This window comes from Coregonus lavaretus, assembly GCF_964263955.1.
Source record: "Coregonus lavaretus genome assembly, chromosome: 5".
NCBI classification, from domain to species: Eukaryota; Metazoa; Chordata; class Actinopteri; order Salmoniformes; family Salmonidae; genus Coregonus; species Coregonus lavaretus.
This window is the reverse complement of record NC_139992.1, coordinates 66,438,918-66,458,072: the sequence shown is the minus strand read 5'-3', so window position 1 is coordinate 66,458,072 and position 19,155 is coordinate 66,438,918.

Sequence of the window (19,155 nt, the reverse complement as noted above, 5' to 3'; positions counted from 1 at the left end):
GGGAGTCTGACAAAATGTATGTAGAGCAAAGTCACCGCTTTATGCAAAATATGCTCTGCCTTGGGAGGCAGTGGTCTCATGTAGGAGGTGCGAGTGCTTGGACAGGGGATGAGGCATGCATGGTGGCAGCCTGTGTGTGCCTGTCAGTCTGTCACCCAGACCTAATGTTCCTCCCTAGAGGTACCTGAGGGAGTCCCGACCAGCACCCAGTCTGCCTCAGCTGCCGGCCATTCGGTGACAATGGTTTCCCACAGAGAGGGGAAGTGTCATTGTATGTAGGTAAACTAGTGACATATGACTGGAAACATGCAGTTCGTAGACACTTGGGCTGAAAGTAAAGTAGTCTTGCTTCTTTGCCTTCTCCCTCTTTCTCCCTCTCTATACTGGACTAGAGAGAAAAAAACATCAAGCTCCACAACCGTGGTGGAATACATTGACAAAGTCAAAGATATGAATAAAAAGGATGCAAATCATTTGGCATAAAATAGGCATACTATATGTAGAAGGTTGTGTACCTTTTTGAAAGGCCTTTGCTAATAATTGCAAACGAGTGAAGATTTTGTGCGTAGGGCTTCAGGCAACTTTTCTAGGTCAGAAGTCATGGAGGTCAGTGTTACACTCCCAGCAGCCTCAGTTCAACCCTAGCTCTGGAAATAGAACATGCAACGTCATTGAGCCAGAAGGGATGTGGATTCCAGACCTCAGTGGCCAGAGGCTGCACATGTGGAATCTGCTCATGTATTTGACGTAAGTGTTTGAAACTTGGAATGCTCCCAGTGGGTTGTTGTCATTTCATGAATACCCAAATGAACAGCTCGGTGATAGCCTTGCGCAAAGCATTCACGTATTCTAGAGACTTTCTGTTGACTATTCATCAAGGGGACTCGTAGGCCTACCAGCTAAAAGCAGATTTGCTAAACATTATGCACACTACCTGCAAGCGAGACAAAATGGAATGAATAAATCAGAAATGTGTTATGAGGGAAATATATGATCTGTAAAACATTGCCCTATTTTAGGCTAGTCATCAGGATCTAACAGTGTTTTCTCTCCATAACGAGCTTTCATTCTGAACAACAGAAGGTGAGCTTTTAAGACTGTTTATTGCCCAGTGAGTGCTGGGTCAGGGATGATGGTAAATACGGAAGAGGACAATGGACATAAATCTTCTTGATAAAGCAATAAGGCCCGAGAGGCCATGGTATCTCGTGAAAATGGGTATTGCTAGGGGGTGCTGTTAGACACTGAGTAACATTAACAATATACTGTATCACGGGCCCCAGTGCATTATCTCTTTATTAAAACACATCCACCCACATTTTCATAAAAGAAAGATGATCAGATGTTTCACGAAGATCCTTCCTCAAATCACTGTTCAGTTACTAAGCAACGCTACTAACAATACACCAATGTAGGAAGGCAATACGAAGGAGCGTAGAGTTTAAACAATTCCTCATGAAACACCTCATTTCTCCAACCAATCTAATCAATCAGTAGTGAACTGTTCCAATATTGTGAATATTCTCGCAAATAACTTATTTACAATAAGGTAAACTGCTGGTGCTGTTTTTCTGTCAGCTTGATATTATAGTTCAGAATTAATCACCATTAATGAGCAGACCTCTGTTGCAACCAGGGGGGGGGGGGGTAGATCAGCTTAATATTGCAGATAGATTGTAACTTCCATCAATGTAATTGTCTGCATCACTTCCAATCCCCCATGTTTATATATAATATATATATATATATATATATATATATATATATATACAGTGGGGGAAAAAATTATTTAGTCAGCCACCAATTGTGCAAGTTCTCCCACTTAAAAAGATGAGAGAGGCCTGTAATTTTCATCATAGGTACACCTCAACTATGACAGACAAAATGAGAATTTTTTTTCTCCAGAAAATCACATTGTAGGATTTTTAATGAATTTATTTGCAAATTATGAGTGAAAACCTCCTTCCATCAGCAAGGGCATTGAAGGAGTGGCTTTGTAAGAAGCATTTCAAGGTCCTGGAGTGGCCTAGCCAGTCTCCAGATCTCAACCCCATAGAAAATCTTTGGCGGGAGTTGAAAGTCCGTATTGCCCAGCGACAGCCCCAAAACATCACTGCTCTAGAGGAGATCTGCATGGAGGAATGGGCCAAAATACCAGCAACAGTGTGTGAAAACCTTGTGAAGAAAAAAACTTTGTTATTGACCAAATACTTATTTTCCACCATAATTTGCAAATAAATTCATTAAAAATCCTACAATGTGATTTTTGGATTTTTTTTCCTCATTTTCTCTGTCATAGTTGACGTGTACCTATGATGAAAATTACAGGCCTCTCTCATATTTTTAAGTGGGAGAACTTGCACAATTGGTGGCTGACTAAATACTTTTTTCCCCCACTGTATATATATACATACACACATACATACATATATATACATATATATATACACATACACATACACATACACATACACACATACATACACATATACATATACAAACATACACACACATACACACCCACATACATACATACATACATACATACATACATACATACATACATACATACATACATACATACATACATACATACATACATACATACATACATATACATACATATCCTTAAAAAATATATATGTATTCCCCTTTATTACTTTCCAACCCCGCCACCCTTGCCCCACTTGGAGTAAACTAGTGAACAACAACGCCTAGGCCTCTACTTTTTATGGACACAATCAATTTTACAGTAATTACATTTTGTTTGTTCTTTCTCCTGAACTTCTTCTACTCTCAACCTCTCCGATCATTTTCATGATGTCCATCCGGTTTGCTTCTATATGTCATATCTTTCTAACTGTGCTCCTTCACAAAAGCTCCCAACCTACAACCCATACACTTATTATGGACACAGCGTGCCTACATTATTAGTTATCTTGTTATTGTTTGTTGTTAGTTGTTATTAGTCCCATCCTTCAATTCCATTCAACACCTCCCATCTATCTTTTAACACCATCCATATAGGATTTCTATTTGCCATATATATTTCAACTGTACTGTGATGTCTTACAAAAGTTCTGAACCTTTCTATTCTCATTGTTTCTACAGATTGTGAATTGAAAATAAACATTTTTGCTAATAGTATTATTATGTTATTGATCGATTGACTATGACTTTTCAGATCACCCAGTAGTGCTATCTGCAGGGTTAGCTCCAGGTAAATATTGCAATCCTTTAGCCATTCCTGGACATGTGTCCAAAAACAAGCTACAAATGGACAGTACCAAAACAAATGATATAATGATTCTGTGTCTTCGCAGCATTTGATCATTCTTAAAATATGATTGCACCGCATGTAATGGCTCGGGCTCACAGACTAGGAGCCATGTGTGTGTACTGTATTACCAAGGTATGTTTTCTGATGTGACTGTCTGTCTGCCGGTGGAAAAAAGTCGATCAGATCTGATGAGATCCTGAACCTTATAGCATGCCCATGCCAAGCTATTTATATACTGCTATTATGCTATTTTTAGGTCCACACGATGCAAAGAGACAATTCACATTTGAGCAATGGGTGACTGTAAGTTGTGTATATTGATGATTGGGATTTGTTTCTTAATAGAATTGTGTCTAATTAATTAGCTTTTAATTGGGAGAAGGCAGAACATGCAAATGCAGCACACTCTGATTCAATCGTTATTTAAACTGCATAAATAACTGTACATCGGCATCTACTTAATGGAATATCCTCGTTCTTTGTAGCATTTAGCTTTAAGTAGTAATCAGAACAGGTCATTCTGGTGTGTGGAAACGATACATCTAATGGATTAAGGATAAATAAGACAGAAAAACATCAGAAATGAGAAAGAAACATTTAGGCTCTCAATTATTATCGTTGACCATTATTTATTTTACCATATCTGTTTTAAGTCCAAACGCAGGGATTATAATCAAAGTTTCACCTCGATCCATTGTTCCAAATCCTCATGTCAGAAATTTACTTTCCCCCCAGTCATTTCACAATGTGTAAAGGAATGTTCTGGAACATTTAATTCTACTGAAGCTTCTTGGCTCATTACCTCCAAATCACTGTCCTCTCAGTGGGATGCCCCCTCCCTGTCATCAGCACTGCCCACACTGGTTGACATTGGGCCTCACTGGACAACAATCAGACACAATCAGCTGCCACCAGCAGCCCAATCAGCAGTTTATTTCCAATGGCCTCCATTTCTGGCTATTAAGCTGACCAATGATCAATGTAAACCAGTGAAGCCTATTGTAAAAAAATATGTTCCATGGGTTAACTTTTCTCACTTTTATTGTCTGAGATAATATTGAAAAGCCTGCAATGCTCTTGATTCTGGATTCACTTGAGATTTCATAGAAAGCTTTTGTCAAAAACACCCTCATTTGTTTTGATTGGCCACTTGATGAATTTAGATTGATAGCGTTCTAGCGATGACAAGACATTGAAGACGAACAGCACTGATGTACCCATCATGCATTGGACGTTTAGTCCACATAGTGCACCTATCAAAGTCAAATGGGTTTACACTGCTTATCACTGCATGTTTGTCAGTTTATTGTTTTCTCCCCTTCTTTGCTCAACTAACATTTTTTCTTCACAATTGCATAGCTTAGAGTTATGTCTTTTGTCTCTGTTGCCAAATCAATACTTGGATGACAGCTGAATCCAGGCAGTGAGAACTCATGCACAGATAAATAGAGCTGTCTTAATCAGGAGGACCATCCAGCACAATGGGAAGTTTTACTGAGGCTATGATGTTTTTTCTCCATGAAACTTCTGATTAGCTTTGTTAGTAACTTTATTTGTCTCTCCACCCCTGAATAACCATGACATATTCTCGGCTGTAGGAAATTAACTATATCCACAATAAAACACCAGGGGAGATTGACAGACAAAATTACGTCAATGATAGGAGGTAAAAACAACAGTGAACTGAGTGACACATGGTACACATAGTAATCAGATTTGTTGGTACTGTAACTGTACTCCCCTCGCCACAGAGCACTTACTGGGCAGTGTTTGCCGGTGGGCGAACCAATCTCCCAGACAGAGCTCTTCTTGTAAAAGTTGCCCTTTATAGCTTCCCTACTTCACTTCAGTAACTTTATTACAGTATAGCTGAGCAAGTTCTATTTCATATTGACCTAAGATTGCTTCATTTCACCCTTTGTCTGGCCTGTGTTGGAGAAATGACCTTCCTCCAGACCGGCAGTCGATGGTGACCATACAGTAGAATGCTTCAGTGAAAGTTAGTTGCGGCGACAGACAAAGTTCCTTTCTTGGTCCGTTTAATCAGATATTTTCAATGAGTCTTCTATTTAAACCCGTAATTGTCGTATAAATAGGAGGTCATTGAATAAAACAATAGCCTTGACTTCTTTTGTATAAAAGACACCCATTTAATTGTTACCTTTAGTACTGGCCCGTCTATATCAATTTCAGTACAAAGGCCTCTTGATTGATGTACTTTCTGTAATTTCTGCATGAGTTGGATAGCAGTAACTCCCCCCTACAAGTGAAATGTGCTGAGTTGTATCGTTGGCATAGCTAAGTTTAATTTGTTCTGTCCTTCATAGAAGATAGGATCTATTCCAGCATTATCAAACTACTTGGATGCCTTTTCCTTACGCAGAGTTCACTTTAAACCCCCTAAGGTCGATGTCCGATATCTGTTATTCCATGTAGTGAATCTATTATTCAATGCATTTGTATGGGCTACTAGCAGTAAGACCAAAAATACATTTTCATCAAATCATCTTTAAATATTTGTTTGGATACTTCAAGGGGTCTTAAAATTCAAAATCAAATAGAAAAATGATCCTTGATATTACCTTCTTAAAACAATTCCATATAGCTTAGCCCCCCCCCCCCCGGCTTAGATAGGGCTTAGACTCTTATGGGTTAAGAAAACCAAAAAGAGGAAAGATGAGTTAGCAATATTGTGTTACACAGTGTGGATGGGATGTGTAGCAGAGAGAAAGGGAGCTGCTGCCCATCGTTACTTTACTCTTTAAAGTGAGTTGTGTTTGCAGAGCACCTAGCAGAGAAATAACACACCCCAGTCTGACACTAGAGTGAGGAGACGTCCTGAAATTCAGACATCCACTGCTGAAATGTCTGTCACAATAGAACTACGTGGACACTGAGTACTCAGAGTACACACACTGGGAATTAGATATATAATTATTGTTTAAAATTGTTTGAATAACACAAGTAGATTAGTAATTTGTTAGTCTGCCAAGACCGCAGATAGATGTTTTACATCAACGTTGCGTTAGCAGGAATAAGATTATCATTACCGGGGAGATCCCACGTCTCACCAACAGTTTTAGTCTGTTGTAAAGTCTAATGGGTGGAAGTGTGAAGTAATCACAGTAGTGAATCGGACCAGTGAACAATGTAATCTGTTAATTTCCAACGGGGCCGGCCTATTGGTTTGTGAATACAATGACTGGCTCCTCGTGCCATTAAACAGCTGAAAGTGGTAAATGTGATAAGCTCCCAGAATGCCTGCGTTCGTCCTCCTAATTTTTCCACCAGTTCACAGCTCTCTTTATTGGACGCATCCTTATGGGGATAGGACTTTTGGGACTGGGTATGGGGGCGTTGGTGAGAGAGTGGATTTTGGTCAATGAGCCTTAGTGTAGCAAGGTCGCCTTCCTCAGCTCCTCTCCTTTGAAGTGTGTAAGTGATCCCTTAGGAGGGATGAAGTACCCATCCTCGAACAGAGTTTGCGGAGACTTGCAAAACCATTGCAGAGTAAATTTTAAACAATAACTACCATTATATTATTCTTCAGCTAACAGGCCATTTGAGTATTGAATTGTATCCTACTGTTAGTAGGCCTTATTGTATTATTCTCCGTACAAGAACATTGCATTGTTCTCAGTTTCTGTGTTGAGGGCTGTTGGTTTTGCTTGTCTGAGGATTTATCTGTAGAGGTTGCCTTGCGTGTCTCTTGGCCTCAAGAGTCATGGTTTAATGAGCATCTCTGACGGCTCAGAAACGCTCTCAACCCATGATTTTGTACTAAATCAGAAAATGTAGATACATGTAAGCAAACTAAAACACTCAAAGAATGAATTTGGAATCAATACATTTTAACATTCCTTCCTTGTTAATTCAGAGTAGAAGTAGTGTTCGCACTTGGTACATTGAACCATCCTCTGTTCTCGTACGCTCTAACAGCACATTTGATGCCTCTAAGCTCCGGTGAGTTTGTTTACAAATGACAGATCAATATGTTATTATTATACTGTCTGTAGTTCAGATGTCAGCCCAGATAAGTTTCTCCTGGGAATCCCCTCTAGTATCCGTTGTTAACAGAGAGCTTTTCAGCTGTTTCTTATTCAGACAGCGACACTAATGTCTGTGTGGCTCAGTAGAAAAGTTTACTGATACATGTTACCAGTGGCGATTTTAGCATGTACATTTTGGTGGGGCAAACTCCCAATTTTTTTTTGTTGATGCATGCTAGCAAAGCCACTACACAACACAACACTACATTAATTGCACTATAACAGTGACAAACGGTGCCCAAAAACTGTTAGGGACTACATAAAGCTGTCCCAACAGCAGAGCTTTCTTTTCCTTACCACTGCTACACCTGGCTATCAGCGGAGCCTTGTCTGGCAGCGAAACAATTCATTCAGCCTCATTTACTGCCTTTAAAAAAAACATAGCTGATATGGCTGACTTGCTTAAACAAATGTGGTTTCTACTGACAATTGAGATGTACAAACTATGGCATAAGGGGATGACGAGCGGATAAGAGGCAATCCGTAATTTCGATTAAGACACGAATGAGCGAGCTAGGATGGACATAGTCAATATAACTATTTGTTCATCAGTTTTGAAATGTACAGCGATAGAATTCAGAACATGGGCCTTTCTTAAAGTATTCTCCCTGTACACCAAGTCAGAACCGTAGGATAAATAAAGGGGACATATAAGCAGACAATGAAAGCTCTTACAATATTCAATGATTACATTCCTCTAAAACAGGCTATAGGCTACATGTGCACCACCAAGTCAGAACAGTAGGTTAAATTATGAGGGAGAAAGTGACCAAATTACTAGGGTGAGGCACATGGGCTACTAACAGCTTACTACACAACATACACTTAGTATTATTTTCTTAGCTACAGTATACGTATCTCCCTGGCATATTACATAATTTCTGCAGCAGCATACAATCAATTTTTGGACTCACCTTGTTGTGCTGTGCTCACTTGAACAAGAAGGTGGCGTGGCAGTCCTTCTTGTGGGCTCTAGAAAGCGGCCCGAAATCCCGACTTGGAATTCCGAGTTGGATGACCGTTCAAAATTATTTTCCGTATTTTCCCAGTCGGAGCTAGTTTTATCCGAGTTCCCAGTTGTCTTGAACTCACTGAAGTCTGAGATTTCCCAGTTCCGAGTTTCCAGTTGTTTTGAACGCGGCAGAAGTCATGCTGGATTGACTGCATGGCCAATGTATTCAAACTTTTCTGGCCAATGGCGTTACCCCCTTTTTCGTGATATCTAATTGGTAGTTACGATCTTGTCTCATCGCTGCAACTCCCATACAGACTCGGCGAAGGTCGAGAGCCGCACTGCTTCTTGACACACTTAACCCGGAAGCCAGCCGCACCAATGTGTCGGAGGAAACACTGTCGAACTGATGACCGGAGTCAGCTTGGAGTTGCCCAGCCCGCCAAAAGGAGTTGCTAGAGCACGATGAGAAAAGGACATCCCTGCCGGCCAAACCCTCCCCTAACCCGGACGACGCTGGGCCAATTGTATGCCGCCTCATGGGTTTCCCGGTCACAGCCGGCTGTGACACAGCCTGGTATCGAACCCGGGGCTGCAGTGGCGCCTTAGCACTCATTGTTGAATTTGCGATTTCCAACTTGTTGTGTAATGTTATGTCCAATGGCCAATGAGCACCGATACGTTTTAACTATAATTTCTCTTCGTATGACAAGGATTGAAAAGGATTTGCCAGTAGATTGCTGACTTGATGCATGAAGATGACTCCTTGTCTAGCTTGCTAGCTAAGATTTTGAAAGTATGATGTTGACATGATCAGTCCAATCAAAGCTACCGTAGATATAACATGATTTGACATCATTTTATCTGTGGCCAATGACCTTGAGCCTTCTTGGATGGGCACTTCTAATGTAAGTCTATGGCAGTACCCAAGGGGCTTGAATGTTCAAGCTCTACCCGTAGATTTTGCGGTGACGTAATGTCCCCATGAGTGACAGAACACTGAGGCAATCACGACGCAACTAGAGAACATTACCAACCTCTACGCTCCGTATTTTCCGCTGGCTGACCCACCACCACAGAAAGCACTGAGCTAGGCTGAATCACCTGCATTTTGGAGCTGTCTTACTCAAGAAAGCAAAAAAGAGACCATGTTTGTAAGCGGCTTTTTAACTCAATGATTCATTTTTTTTTTTTTACATTGTTTGCAAACTGATATGTGACACATATTAATGCCAAAATAACATGCAAAACAGGTGGGGTTCAAAACAGGTGGGGCTCTGCCCTGCCCTGAATGACACGTTGCCACTGCATGTTACATAATGATAACAATGTGGTATATGTCAACACAGAATTGTAGAATGTAGAGTAGCCTGTTTGACAATGTGTTGTCGTATATATTTATAACAGGATTCAGTTGATGTGTGAACATTTAAATCTTCTCATGACAACTACAGAGGAAGTATTCACAGCATCGACTGATCTGTGACTTTGAGCGTCCAAACTAGCTTTATAGAGATTGGTCCTAATGTGAGGACAAACTTAAGCTTCTGCTGGGTTCTGCACTTCAGGGCCGTGCACAGACCTTTCAGGGGTAATATTTATTTGAGCAACAACACACTCACTCAATCATCCCAAATTGTAAGCAAGCTACTTACAGTGACTCCTAAAGACATTATTGACATCGGGAAAAGAGGGTGGGTTATCAGCTGATCATTGATGTTGATGATTGATGTAAATCTGCTAGTTAGCTAGCTCGATTTATTTGACTGATTGTGATTTACCTCTCTGTCTTTCTGCCTCTCTCTGCTGCGCATATCAGCCAACCAGACCGAATATTGATGATGATGTAGGCTAAATCAAGGGTTATAGTGTTGTCATGATACCAGAATGTTGTCTTCGATACCGATACCAGGTTTAGTATCACAATACTCTATACCGAAACGATACCACGGCTAAAAAAAGAATGCGTATTAGCTGAAGTTACAGAATAACCACTGGGCTTTATTTTTTAGACATTGAACAATATGTAGATAACTGGTAGAACTACTAAAATAACAAATAGAATATATTATATTCTATATTGCATTTCTTTAATATATCTTACATTTTCCATATTCAAAACCACATCTGAGACTCAGAGCATACAACATAATTGTACAATTACATCTAAACTGTTTTAAAATTAATTTGATACGTATCAGGGTTAATTTGCTAATCTACTGCCATAATATTGGGTCAAATGACATCTATTAAACCTATGATTTATTATTCATAACAGTTAAATCATTTAACATATTAAATGAATAGTTTAGTTCCAAAACGACATAAAATAACAATTTGAAGCTAATTTCTGAAGCTTCTATATTGCAATAGTTTCTACGATGGATCTTACACAGCATGCTACGATTCCCAGAGTGCATTTCAACTCCCAGGGTGCAGTGCTCCGCCCAAGGCTGCTGGACTGGCTGGCAACTGTTAGCAAGCCCAGACAAACGCAAAGATAATTAGATAGTTGCTAGTAGAATAACGTTACAATGCAAATGTCATGTGTAAAATAGTTTTTATGTCGTTTTGGAAATAAACCTCCCTTGCACTGCACTGCTTTGTAAAAACTTTTGCTTAGTTATTTCGGTGGGCTGGCCCCTCACGGGAGCTGGACAATGGTGACCCTGGCCATGACCCCACTCCCTGCGAGTGTCTCAGGGGGAGTTGGGATATGCAAGAAACACATTTATATTACACATTTGTGTGTAACAGGACAAATATAAGCAGCCCCCAAATTATTATTATTATTATTATGATCATCATCTGCTCTATAAGCAAAGTATTCCCATAGGTGTTGCCTACGCCTAGCAAACAGTTTTTTAAATGATATGAGAAAAAAATATTCCATTTTATTTGGAACGGCAAGCCAGACAAAATTAAACGGGCCTATTTATGTAATGAATATGAATTAGGAGGACAGAAATGATTAAATATTAAAGCATTAGACCTATCACTAAAAGCTTCAGTCATACAAAAATTATACTTAATTCCGAACTGGTTCTCTAGCAAACTAGTAAGATTGTCTCACCCAATGTTCAAGAAGGGACTTTTTCCCTTTATTCAGATTACAACCCCTCACTTTCAGGTATTTGAAAAGGAAATCATCTCCCAAATATCACTATTTCTAAAACAAGCCATAGAAAGTTGGTTGCATTTTCAATTTAATCCTCCAGAAATGACAGAACAAATATTGCAACAAATATTGTGGTTAAACTCAAATATACTAATTGATAAAAAAAAACGTTATTTTCTTCGTAAATGATATTATCGGTAGGAATGGTGGAGTTATGCAGCTAACAAGAACATATGGAAATGTCTGCTCTACCCAAAATTACAACCAAATAATTGCAGCATTTCCGCAAAAATTGAAGAGGAATGTGGAAGGAGGAAAAAGTAAGGAACTTGTCTGTCGGCCTTGCATTAAAGAACATAATTGGTTAAAGAAAATTGTGATAAATAAAAAAGTTTACCAGTTTCATTTAAGGACCAAAAGATTGACAGCCATCCCATATAGATTGCAAAATAGTTGGAAAGAGATGTTTGACATACCGATTCCATGGCATAGTGTTTATGAACTGATACGCAAAACGACGCCGGATTCAAAACTTAGAATTTTTCAATTTAAATGATTATATAAAATTCTTGCTACCAATAGAATGTTATTTATATGGGGGATACAATCTTCCCAGCTCTGCAGATTTTGCTGTGAAGAGACAGAATCATTAGATCATTTGTTTTGGTTCTGTCTATTTGTAGCTTGTTTCTGGACACAGGTCCAGGAATGGCTGAAGGATTGCAATATTTGCATGGAGCTGACCCTGCAGATAGCGCAACTGGGTGATCTGAAAAGTCATAGTCAATCGATCAATAATATAATAATACTTTTAGCAAAAATGTTTATTTTCAATTCACAAACTGTAGAAACAATGAGAATAGAAAGGTTCAGAACTATATGGCAAATAGAAATCCAATATGGATGGTGTTAAGAGATAGATGGGAGGTGTTGAATGGAGCTGAAGGATGGGACTAATAACAACAACTAATAACAACAAGATAACTAGTGTAAGACATGCTGTGTCCATAATAAGTATATAGGTTATATATTGTGAGTTTTTGTGAAAGAGCACAGTTAGAAAGATATGGCATATAGAAGCATACCAGATGGACATCATGAAAATGATCGGAGGAAGTTCAGGAGTAAAAACAAACAAAATATAATTATTGACTGTGTCCATAAAATGTATATAGTATGTATAAGCATGAAGTAGAGGCCTAAGCATTGTTGTTCACTAGGGATGGTGGGGTTGGAAAGTAATAAAGGGAAATATACAGTGGGGAGAACAAGTATTTGATACACTGCCGATTTTGCCGATTTTCCTACTTACAAAGCATGTAGAGGTCTGTAATTTTTATCGTAGGTACACTTCAACTGTGAGAGACGGAATCTAAAACAAAAATCCAGAAAATCACATTGTATGATTTTTAAGTAATTAATTTGCATTTTATTGCATGACATAAGTATTTGATACATCAGAAAATCAGAACTTAAGATTTGGTACAGAAACCTTTGTTTGCAATTACAGAGATCATACGTTTCCTGTAGGTCTTGACCAGGTTTGCACACACAGCAGCAGGGATTTTGGCCCACTCCTCCATACAGACCTTCTCCAGATCCTTCAGGTTTTGGGGCTGTCACTAGGCAATACGGACTTTCAGCTCCCTCCAAAGATTTTCTATTGGGTTCAGGTCTGGAGACTGGCTAGGCCACTCCAGGATCTTGAGATGCTTCTTACGGAGCCACTCCTTAGTTGCCCTGGCTGTGTGTTTCGGGTCGTTGTCATGCTGGAAGCCCCAGCCACGACCCATCTTCAATGCTCTTACTGAGGGAAGGAGGTTGTTGGCCAAGATCTCGCGATACATGGCCCCATCCATCCTCCCCTCAATACGGTGCAGTCGTCCTGTCCCCTTTGCAGAAAAGCATCCCCAAAGAATGATGTTTCCACCTCCATGCTTCACGGTTGGGATGGTGTTCTTGTGGTTGTACTCATCCATCTTCTTCCTCCAAACACGGCAAGTGGAGTTTAGACCAAAAAGCTCTATTTTTGTCTCATCAGACCACATGACCTTCTCCCATTCCTCCTCTGGATCATCCAGATGGTCATTGGCAAACTACAGACGGGCCTGGACATGCGCTGGCTTGAGCAGGGGGACCTTGCGTGCACTGCAGGATTTTAATCCATGACGGCGTAGTGTGTTACTAATGGTTTTCTTTGAGACTGTGGTCCCAGCTCTCTTCAGGTCATTGACCAAGTCCTGTCGTGTAGTTCTGGGCTGATCCCTCACCTTCCTCATGATCATTGATGCCCCACAAGGTGAGATCTTGCATGGAGCCCCAGACCGAGGGTGATTGACAGTCATCTTGAACTTCTTCCATTTTCTAATAATTGCGCCAACAGTTGTTGCCTTCTCACCAAGCTGCTTGCCTATTGTCCTGTAGCCCATCCCAGCCTTGTGCAGGTCTACAATTTTATCCCTGATGTCCTTACACAGCTCTCTGGTCTTGGCCATTGTGGAGAGGTTGGAGTCTGTTTGATTGAGTGTGTGGACAGGTGTCTTTTATACAGGTAATGAGTTCAAACAGGTGCAGTTCATACAGGTAATGAGTGGAGAACAGGAGGGCTTCTTAAAGAAAAACTAACAAGTCTGTGAGAGCCGGAATTCTTACTGGTTGGTAGGTGATCAAATACTTATGTCATGCAATAAAATGCAAATTAATTACTTAAAAATCATACAATGTGATTTTCTGGATTTTTGTTTTAGATTCCGTCTCTCACAGTTGAAGTGTACCTATGATAAAAATTACAGACCTCTACATGCTTTGTAAGTAGGAAAACCTGCAAAATCGTCAGTGTATCAAATACTTGTTCTCCCCACTGTATATATTTTTAAAGGATGTGTATGTATATATATATATATGTATGTATATGCGTATATGTATGTATGTGTATGTATGTGTATATATATATCTATATATATATATATATGCGAAGAAAAATAAGAAAAAAAAACATATGGGGGATTGGAAGTGATGCAGACAATTACATTGATGGAAGTTACAATCTATCTGCAATATTAAAGCTGATCTACCCCCTAAAAAATAAATACAATAAAAAAGTATTCCCATAGTTCGCTTCTGGAGCCATTTTTGTCAACAAGCTGCTGGCGTGGAGGTATGATGTTTTCGTTAGAAGAAGACATGCTGTGTACATTTTCTCTCCTCTCGCTTGCTTCTCAAAAGTGGCTTGTGCTGTGTCAGCTTCATGAGCAAGCGCAAGTAGCTTGGCTAGCTACTGCCCCCTTTAGAAGATTCAGACATATTACTAGACAGACTCAATCCTCTCAATCCTTATATGACGTGAGACACATTTGACAGAAGTACCGAAAGTAAAAAAATATATAGTACCGAACCGTTTTTCATGTTCTAGTATCGAAAAAGTAACAATGTTTCGGTATACCGTGAAACACTAATCAAGTGTTAATCAAATGTTATGCTGCTGTGGCAGTACTGTTGATATATAAACTAGGTAACTAGCTACACAAACTCGACTGGTGACCGCATCTCTCAAGCCATACGTGTTTGGATACCGGGCACGCCTAATCTCCATACAGGGCAGACTAGGAAAAATGTGCAACTGGGCGTGCGCAAGCTCCATACAGGGCATACCAACGGACGGGGTGGGGGGTGGTGAACTTGACGACAACTTGCGGGCAGTGGGTTCCAAACAATAATTACAAAATCTATTTTTTTTAAATATTGGGGGGAAATTATACCACCCCCCCAATAGGGCACTTTGGAGATTGGAAGGGAAATAGGGTCATGTGCTCTGCACAGGTAGAGCCCTATCTGTGCACGTTCCTGCTGCCCTGCGATATTCAAATAGTTTTGATATTCACATTTTTTGGTGACAAACTTGCAGGTACAGTCTGACACGCTTGGTACTGTAGTTCATTTAGATGACTTTACAGTATTGTCTTATTTAATAGCATACCCTATTGCAATTGTGGAGAAAATCTTAGAGGTCCCCATGCAAGTTTCACTCAAATTAATTATAATAATAGTCTACACAGGCAGGTAAAACAGGACAAGCGGTATTATGTGTAGGGGATTTGCATAATGATGATGATTCATTGCTGTTCTTCAGCATTTCTGTATAGCATTTGATATACAGTAGAGGTCGAAATGTGTGCAGTATTTTATGGGCATACATATAAAGTGTGGAAAAAGGAAGCTTTGTGCAAATTCTAAAAAAGAATCATCGTCCATGAAAATGCAATGCTCCTGATACTTTTCAGAACTGCCCCAAGTCAGACTGCAGAAAATGGAACATTTTGACATCAAGCAGTTTCAATTATTATGATGTGGCTATAGTTTTCAGTCAAACCAAAAGGACTGTTAGATTTTAAACAACCCTTTTTTGGTTGGAAGTCCACATTTCGTTCGTTTGCGTTGATATGGTTTGCATCTTATTTATATTTTCAATAAGTTATAGTTTTAGTTACACAGTATGTCTTTCCTCCAATATTTTCAGTAAAAAAATTACTCTGACTTCAATTCTGGTAAAGACCTTTAGATAGTGATTTTGGACTGTCTTTGTCCCAAGCCTCTACTAGACCAATCTTCATGAAATAAGAGACTATCAGAAAACACTGTGTAATGATTTATAATTACTACAATTGAATGTGCATTGTGTCTTGGTTGTTGGATCAATAATTACAAAATGTTATTTGTACTGATAGATGACAATGCAGGAGGTGAAAGGCCTTTCTTGCTCTATTAATGTCATTGGGGAAAAGAGACAGTGGAACTGTTGAGATAGAGAGCAAGAGAGAGAGAGAGAGAGATTTTCACTATTATAATTCAATCCTAAATATTTTTCTAGTGCGGTGTCTGAGTTTTATTTATTTTTCCCGCCTCCACCTGATATAAAAGGTCAACTATTCATTGTTGTGTCTAGAAAAGAGGGCAGAAAAGATTGTTTCTCTTAAATAATCAAAGGATATTGTGTGTAATCCAATTCAATTAAATAACAGACAATAAAGCTTTGTTTGGTAGAATAAGTAATGACACTGGTAGAATAGATTTGAGCAAAGTTATTTGATTTTCCTAAAAAACAATGTTAACATTTCCCTATGTCATACATCGAACACAATCAGCTGAAATAAAGCAGTCGTACCTGACGGCAGCCTATGTATTAATAAAAGTGGTTAGATCAAGTTGGGTACAACTGTGTAGATTTGGAGACTTGGAGACCTGTTTGTATTTACTGTATTTACAGGCCCACATGTGCTGCTGGGTAAATGCCACAGTGAGACACTCGTCTCTGCTCGCGTTCCCTCAGGGATATATTGCAGGAGGTAGGAGTGCTTGTGCTTCCAGGAAAAGGGAAAGGAAGAGGCACATTGTATCACTGAAGGAGCTGGTTGCTTTGAAAGGAACAATCTGTGTTTACTAGATTGAAGTGATTACAGCTCTGTCACAGCGGGCTGGGTCTGTGCCGTGTGTTCTCGGAGAAAAGTATAATGAATATTACTGTGATTACAAAAGAGTGGCCTTGTCACAGGAAATGTACTGTTTGATTGACAAGCCAACTACATTAAAGATAAGTGCGTCATAGATTTACACTCATATCCTGCATGAATTGCCTTGGAATCGTCTGGAATCTGTTAGCTAGCTTCCATTCTCTTAGTCAGTGTGAAACTTACAATTAACCACAATACTATGATGTTGACTGCTCTCTGACCATATTCAAAGGTAATTACTTGATTAATTGTGCTTTGAATATTTAATTTGATTACCATACCGTGGAGGTAAATTGTTATGAGTGTATAGTTCATTTGGATCATCTGATGCCCTAGCCAGAATAGATTCCGACCCTACGCTTGCTTAAAGCTGCACTGGGGTCAGACAGGCTTCCTGTTTAGATTAAGACACCGTGGAGCCAGAGCGAGATATGGCTCGGAAAACGTACCTCAATCCAGGGATATGTTGTACCTTCTGCTACCTAGCATGAGGACAGAAAGGGCAGTTTCTCTGAAAAACTAGCAGTCGTTCTATCTTCTCAGTGTAATAGTTGCGATAATGGGACAATTCTGAGTACAACGCAATTTCTCATCGCTGGATTGAGGTACGTTTTCCGATCCATATCTCGCGCCGGCAGTGTCTTAATCTAAACAGGAAGCCTGTCCGCAAGCGTAAGGTCGGAATCTATTCTGGCTACTGATGCCCAGCACCAGTGACAGACAAAGCACACTGCAAAACTCTCCTGCATCAAATTAATTGACAGTGTAGTTGAGAAATGTATGGGTTGAAACAGTGAAAAAGACAGTGGCTAAAGAAGGCATATCTTTACTAAATAAGGGGTTAAATGCCCTGCGATCTATAGATTCATCGGAATTACTGCCACATGGACCTCTAAATTGAGTTTAAATAGTCAACTTGATATGTGAGATGAATGGGCTTCAGTTGCCATACCGATTACCACTACATATTGCAACAGAATTCTCTCCCCCTCAAAATATCTTGAGTGAATTTGAATATGAGCTTGTTTTGATTTATAAATGTAATTGTCTGTCGACAGTATTTGCACGCTTGTCATATCCAGTGGTCTGTGTGTGCAATATAAAAGCAAAAGCTCTCATAATTATGTTTACATCCACAGATGAAAATCCCAGGGCTGTAATGATCAGTAATTATACACATTTTTCAGTAGATCTACTGCCTCAGCTGTGGCTATTGTGTGCTGTGGAGTGCAGAGTGTGTGCAGATTAATTATGACATTGTACACGACTAAATGTACCAGTCTGCTTCAGCCCTGCAAAACACTTCCAGTGCATAATCACGCTCAAGTCTGACTTTAAAGAGCTCATTACAGTTCATTTTCTAAAAAGTGGCTTATTAAACACAGTTACCTAATAAGCATCTTTGGTGGTGAAAATTGCTGGAAATGGTAATGAGTTTGATTAGGCCACGTTTCAATTACGACAGCTAGCTACCTCAACCCTCCCCCACCACAAAAGAGAGTCCAGCTCGCTATGCTTGGGAATCCTCCTAAAAGACATTGCCCTTTCTCTCTCGCTCTTCTCTCCCTCTCTCTCTCTCTCTCTCTCTCTCTCTCACACACACACACACACACACACACACACACACACACACACACACACACACACACACACACACTCAGAAAAAGGAAAAGAAAAACGCTCTGCCACCTCTGTGCTTCCTTTCAGCAGCTCAGTAATGAATAGAGAATTGTGCAAGCGGTGGTCCAATTTACGCACTGGGAAATTGGATTGACAGAGCGGAGGCCCAGTTCTGTTTGCTTAAAAATGGCCAAGGCTACCAAGATTAGTAGTTCCCAAAAAGGTCAGCGTCTCTGTTTCATTGGAGATGATCACAGTAGCAGAAATTAAACATCATGCAATATCAAGTCAAAGTGTTTTGTCCTTCCTCATGTATTTTTTAACATTACAAGTGCCATATTGAATAAAAACAAATAAATATGTAACTAACTAATGACATGTATTCCATTGATTTGGAGGATGCTGTTTTGAATTTGACCGACAGAGGAGACTGCTAAGTTAAACAAAGAGCTTTTTGTGAGATACTAATCAGTGGAATTTTAGCTTGAGCCCTCAGGCTGTCTGAAAACATGACACTAATGGAACAGTCAGTAGTTACACCAATTGCAAGACAGAAAGGAAGCTGTGGAGGTTGTTGTATTTGTATTTCTATACAGAAGGGATAATGTGAATCTTATGTCTATGGGCTA